This window comes from Chrysemys picta, chromosome 16 (assembly GCF_011386835.1).
Source record: "Chrysemys picta bellii isolate R12L10 chromosome 16, ASM1138683v2, whole genome shotgun sequence".
Taxonomy (NCBI): domain Eukaryota; kingdom Metazoa; phylum Chordata; order Testudines; family Emydidae; genus Chrysemys; species Chrysemys picta.
The window spans coordinates 6881131-6887130 of NC_088806.1; the positions used below are offsets into that span (position 1 = coordinate 6881131).

At 50.0% G+C, this 6000-nt stretch overlaps 1 non-coding gene across 1 annotated transcript; it reads left to right on the forward strand.

Moving 5' to 3' along the window:
* The first annotated feature begins 3170 nt into the window (after positions 1-3170).
* Positions 3171-3244, forward strand: TRNAT-CGU (transfer RNA threonine (anticodon CGU)). Its single transcript has one exon. It is a non-coding gene; the product is annotated as a tRNA-Thr (tRNA).
* Positions 3245-6000: the final 2756 nt, after the last annotated feature.

Here is a 6000-nt window from a genome sequence, read left to right on the forward strand (position 1 = left end):
AAGACCTTGATTGAGGGACTCACCCTCAATTCAATAGCACTAGCTAGGCAGGAGACATGGGTTCCAAAGCCAAGTGGGCTGGGTTTTGGGTCCTAATACTAAAATTTAGGTTAGAGCAACTTTAGGACAGCGTGGCTGCTGAGGGATGAGTGAGTCCCTAAACAACATAGTGAGTATAGTGCCTTCTTATTTTCTCCCTTTTCCACCCAGGATGGGAGGTGAACTCTACAGATGCAACTCTGGGCTTCAAGTGACTAAGGATGACAATTGTGAGTGGGGTGCAGAAAGGGGATGGCCCATGTTAAAGGACTTTTGGTTGCTGGACTTAAGAAGGAAACTACCCAGCTTATTTGGGGGTGGGTCTTTTCCTCATGGTTTATGTTTATGTGTTGGGGCTGCTTTAATACTGTGATTAAAGCCCTGTGGCCCAGATCATCTGACTTGGGCTCCTGGGGCTCAGGTTGTGAGACTAAAAACTGCAATGTAGACATTTGGAGACAAGGCTTGTGGGGTCTCAGAGGCTGGGCTCAAGCCCATGTGTCTACACTGTAATTTTATAACCCTGCAGCACAAGCCCCACAAGCCTGAATCAACTGACCCAGGGTTTGAGAATAGTGACTTGGATGTGTTTATGCCAGTGTAGACCTCATGTTGGGGTATGTTCACACTGCAGTGAAACACCCAGGGCTGCCCCATGCCAGCTCAGGCTCCCGGGGCTTGGGCCATGGGGTGTAAAATTTGTAGAGTAGACATCTCAGCTCAGGCTCAATACCAGGCTCTGGGATTCCACAAGTTTGGGAGGGAGTTTAGCAAGAAAAAAAGTAAAATGGCAGTATTACCATGGACTCAATGGCAGTTCTCCTTTGGTCTGTCTGCTTTGGGGCAGGGACAATAACACGGCTTGCTGCATTTATTTCAAAGGGTGGTTTAGGATATTCATTCTCACATACGGTGCACAAAGCAGGACTCAACCCTCGACATAAACTAAATGAGCTGCCCACAGATTCTGGCAGCCACAATGAGCCATTTGGTGTGAGAGCCCAGACCTGCCCCTGTCCCAGAGGGAGGGGGTCACCTACGATGGGCTTGGAACACTGACCTATCAGCTCTTAACTCCCAAACTTTCAGTAACTCTATTATCAGTGCCCGTAAGTGTAATTTAAACCATAGGAACAGCCATTCTGTGCTAGACCAAAAGTCCATCTAGCTCTGTATTTTGTCCTCTGACAGTAGCCAATACCAGGTGCCCCAAAAGCCACCCAACAATTCACCACTGGGAGTTGAACCCAGGATCTCCTGTTTACAAAACAGGTCCTTTAGCCAGCTAAGCCATGATGCCTGCCTCTAGTTAAAGGATGGTCTCTGCCCACACCTGACTTCTTGCCAGACCCCATCTGGGCCTGACAAGCTTTGCTTGTGTTTGGATTCTCCAAAGCAGAGGAGCAGGTGAAGTTTTCCTTGCAAGCTGTGTGTGTGTGAATCTTTGGCCAGATCTGCACTGCAAAGTTATTTCAGCATAATTATATTGCTCAGGTGTTTGAAAAACACACTACACTCCCTCGGTTGCCAGCTTTTGGCTGGTGTACACACTGCAATGCCATGTCTGGTGACAAAACTGCCCTGTTTTGGTGACAAAATAAAACCACCTGAATGAGAGGCCTAGAGCTTTTTGCAGCAGACTTAAATAGACAAAGTGTCAGTGTAAATGCTGCTAGTCATTATATTACCACAACTGGCCTCCGCCAGTATCCCACAATGCCCGCTGTAAACTCACCTGCCCTGCATTCCTGCTATAGAGGCTGGGCCCCTCCCCTTTCATAGCTCCAGGAAGTTCTGCTGCTCTTCTTCGGCAGCAAGGAGCAAATCACTACAGTGGAATGCTGCTCTCTCCCACACTATGAACAGAGAGCAGGTGGCGGGAGCTTCCTCATAGTGTGGGGGCCATCGGTGTCCGAACTGTGGTGCCCCCATGACGCTCCTTCCCCAAGGCCCCTCACTCACTTTGCCCCTTCTCCCTGAGTCCCCCAACCCCACCCCACCCCTTCTCCCTGAAGTCTGGTCCTACCTCTCTCCCCTGAGGCCACACCCACAGAATGCCTCTTCCCCCCCCCCAAGACTCCACCCTGTACACCCTTCTGTCGTTCATCCTTACGGCTGGTAAAAAGTGGTGGGGCCACGGCCGTCTAAACCCTCCTGTTCCAGTGCCCCTGACACAGAGCTAGGCAGGTAGCAGCATGTGTGTGTGTGACAGACACTGCTGTGCTGATCTGCGCCAGTGAGGGAAGCAGGGGCTGGTGTCGGGGCTGTCCCCCTCCCTCTGCCTCAGGACTGGTTGCTTCCAGCAGTTGTCTGAACTTAGAGGCAGCGTGCCGACACACTCACTGTTCTCTAACACACACACATACTCTGTCTCCCCACACACACAGTCTCTGCACCACCACACACACTTCAGTTGAAAAGCAGCTTGTAATGTAGTAGGATGCCCATGGAATGATGGGATAGAGAAACCTCCATCATGTGATGCTGTACTGGCCCAAGAAGTATTGCAAACCCTTCCCAAAGCACCCTGTGGCTAGTTGCACAACAGGTCTCAGGGGAGGGGCAGAGAGGTGCAAGTGGTGGGCTGGGCTGGACAGGACACGGGAGGGGCAGAGAGGTGTGAGCAGTGGGCAGGGCAGATCTCAGGGGAGGGGCAGAGAGGTGTGGGTGGTGGGTAGACCTTGGGGCAGAGGGTGTCGAGGCACAAGCAGCAGCAAGGAGGCCTCGGGAGGAGAGGAGTAAGCAAAAGGCGGATTAGCTTCTAGGGAGCTTTCAGCACTCATGCCCAACCTCCCCAAAGGCAAGAGTTATGGGCCACCTATTCTCTGGGTCTTCACTAACCAAGCCCCTCCCCAAGCTATGTTGATGGGATAAGCCCTCCTGTTAACACAGCGCTATCTACACAGGGATTAGATTGATATAACTGCATTGCTATATCTAAGTAATGTAGATACACCGACCTAATTTTGTAACATAGGCCTGTCCAAAGAATCACTCACAGACACCTTGGGAGTAAAACTTCACCTGCTCCTCTGCTTTACAGGATCCAAACACAAGCAATGCTTGTCAGGCCTCAGTGGGCGAGGGCAGAGAGTCAGGTATGGGCAGACACAATTTTTTAACTCACAGCAGGCACCATGGCGTAGCTGGTTAAAGCACCTGTTTCGTAAACAGGAGATCCTGGGTTCAACTCCCAGTGGTGCCTTGCAGGGTGGCTTTTGGGGCACCTGGTATTGGCTACTGTCAGAAGACAAAATACAGAGCTAGATGGACTATTGGTCTAGCCCAGTGTGGTTTTTCTTATGGTTTAAATTACACTCACAGGCACTGATAATAGAGTTACTGAAAGTTTGGGTGTTAAGAGCTGATAGGTCAGTGGTTCAGTCCCCTTGCAGACGACCCCCTCCTCTGGAACAGGGGCGGGCCTAAGCTCTCACACCAAATGCCTTATTGTGGTTCCCGAAATCTGTGGGTGGCTCATTAGTTTATGCCAAGATTTGAGCCCTAATTTGTTCACAGTGCCTCAGACTGAAAATCCTAAACCACCCTTTGAAATAACGAATGCAGCAGGATGTGTTTTGTCACTGCCCCAAAGCAGACAGACCAATGGAGAACTGCCATTGAGTCCTGGGTAATACTTCACTGTGGTTTTACCATTTCCACTTGCTAAACTCCCTCCTAAACTTCTGGGCTCCTAGAGTAGGGTACTGAGCCTGAGCTGAGACACGTACACTGCAACTTTACTACAGACCAAGCTGCATGATCCTGATTAATATGACATGGGCCAGCCATGAGTGTTTCATTTCACTGGAGATGTAACCTAATCTTATGTTTACACTGTCATTAAAACACCCAGGGCACCTGTCTCAATGTCCAAGCCAGCTGACTCAGGGTTATGGGGCTTGGGCTAAAAGACTATAAAATTACAGTCCAGATATATGGGCTTGAGCCCAACCTCTGAGACCCCAGGAGGGGTGAGGGTTTCTGAACCCAGGCTTCAGTGTGAACACAAATATCTGCACCACAGCTTTAGTTCCATGAGCCCATGTCAGATGGCCCAGGCCAGCTATGCTGCAGTCTTTATCACAGTAGCAATGGACTCTAAGGCCTGGTCTACACTATGACTTTAATTTGGATTTAGCAGTGTTAAATCGAATTAACCCTGCACCCGTCCACACAACGAAGCCATTTATTTCGAAATAAAGGGCTCTTAAAATCTATTTCTGTACTCCACCCTGACGAGCGGAGTAGCGCCAAAATCGATATTGTCATTTCGAATTAGGGTTAATGCAGCCGCAATTCGATGGTATTGGCCTCCAGGAGCTATCCCACAGTGCACCATTGTAACCGCTCTGGACAGCAATCTGAACTCGGATGCACTGGCCAGGTAGACAGGAAAAGCCCCGCGAACATTTGAATTTCATTTCCAGTTTGCCCAGCGTGGAGAGCACAGGTGACCACAGATAGCTCATCAGCACAGGTAACCATGCAGGCTGATAATCGAAAAAGAGCAGCAGCATGGACCGTATGGGAGGTACTGGATCTGATCGCTATATGGGGAGAGGATTCAGTGCTAGCAGAACTTCGTTCGAAAAGACGAAATGCCAAAACTTTTGAAAAAATCTCCAAGGGCATGATGGAGAGAGGCCACAATAGGGACTCAAATCAGTGCCACATGAAAGTCAAGGAGCTCAGACAAGCTTATCAAAAAACAAAGGAGGCAAACAGTCACTCCGGGTCAGAGCCACGGACATGCCGCTTCTACGCCGAGCTGCATGCAGTTCTAGGGGGGCCGCCACCACTACCCCACCTCTGACCATGGATTCCGAGGCGGGGGTAATCTCATCAGCTACACCTGAGGATTCTGCAGATGGGGAAGAGGAGGAGGAAGAGAACAAGCTTGCAGAGAGTACACAGCACTCTGTTCTCCCCAACAGCCAGGATCTTTTTCTCAGCCTGACTGAAGTACCCTCCCAAGCCAGTATCCAAGACCATGACCCAATGGAAGGGACCTCAGGTGAGTTTACCTTTTAAAATATAAAACTTGTTTTAAAAGCAAGCGTTTTTTAATGATTACTTTGCCCTGAGGACTTGGGATGCAATCGCGCCCAGTACAGCTACTGGAAAAGTCTGTTAATGTGTCTGGGGATGGAGGGACATCTCCACGAAGCTCTCCTAGAGGTACTCCAAAAGCCTTGCCACAAGGTTTCTGGGCAGTGCAACCTTATTCCGTCCTCCATGGTAGGACACTTGACCACACCATGCTAGTAGCAAGTAATCTGGTATCATTGCATGACAAAGCCTGGCAGCGTATGGTCCCGGTGTTTGCTGGAATTCAAGCAACATCTGTTCTTTATCTTGCTGTGTAATCCTCAGGAGAGTGATATCGCTCATAGTAACCTGATTGAAATACGGGAATTAAGGGGACAGAGGTGGCCGTTCCTACTGGGCTGTTTGCCTGTGGCTGAAAAGAAATCCTTCCCTGCAGTTAGCCAAGCACGGGGGGGGGGAGGAATTGGCCCAGAGCTTTTCGTGTTTGGCTAGCAGGGATCTTCCCTGATACCATCGACGCGGTGGGGGGAGGGGTACAGCGATCATCCCAGATAATTCATGGTGGTAGGGGGGGCGTGGGATTAGTTTGGTTTCTGCAGGGATCTTCCCTGATACCAGCAACACGGTGGGGGGAGGGATAAAACGATCATCCCAGAGACTTGGATGGGGGGGTGTTTAGTTTGTTTTCTGCTGCTGAAGGTTAACAGGAAAATGGCAGCGTCAACGGGCTCTGCTTGGTATGTGAGAAAGGAGAGCACAGAAGCCGAAAGACAATGGCTTACCATGGCTGCATGCAAGCTGAATTCTGTTGCCCGGACCTGCGTCTGTGATCTCGAACACCAAAGCCACAGGCACTCAATATTAAGATGGAAAATGCGACCTTGTACTGAAATCACATGTGCTATGTAA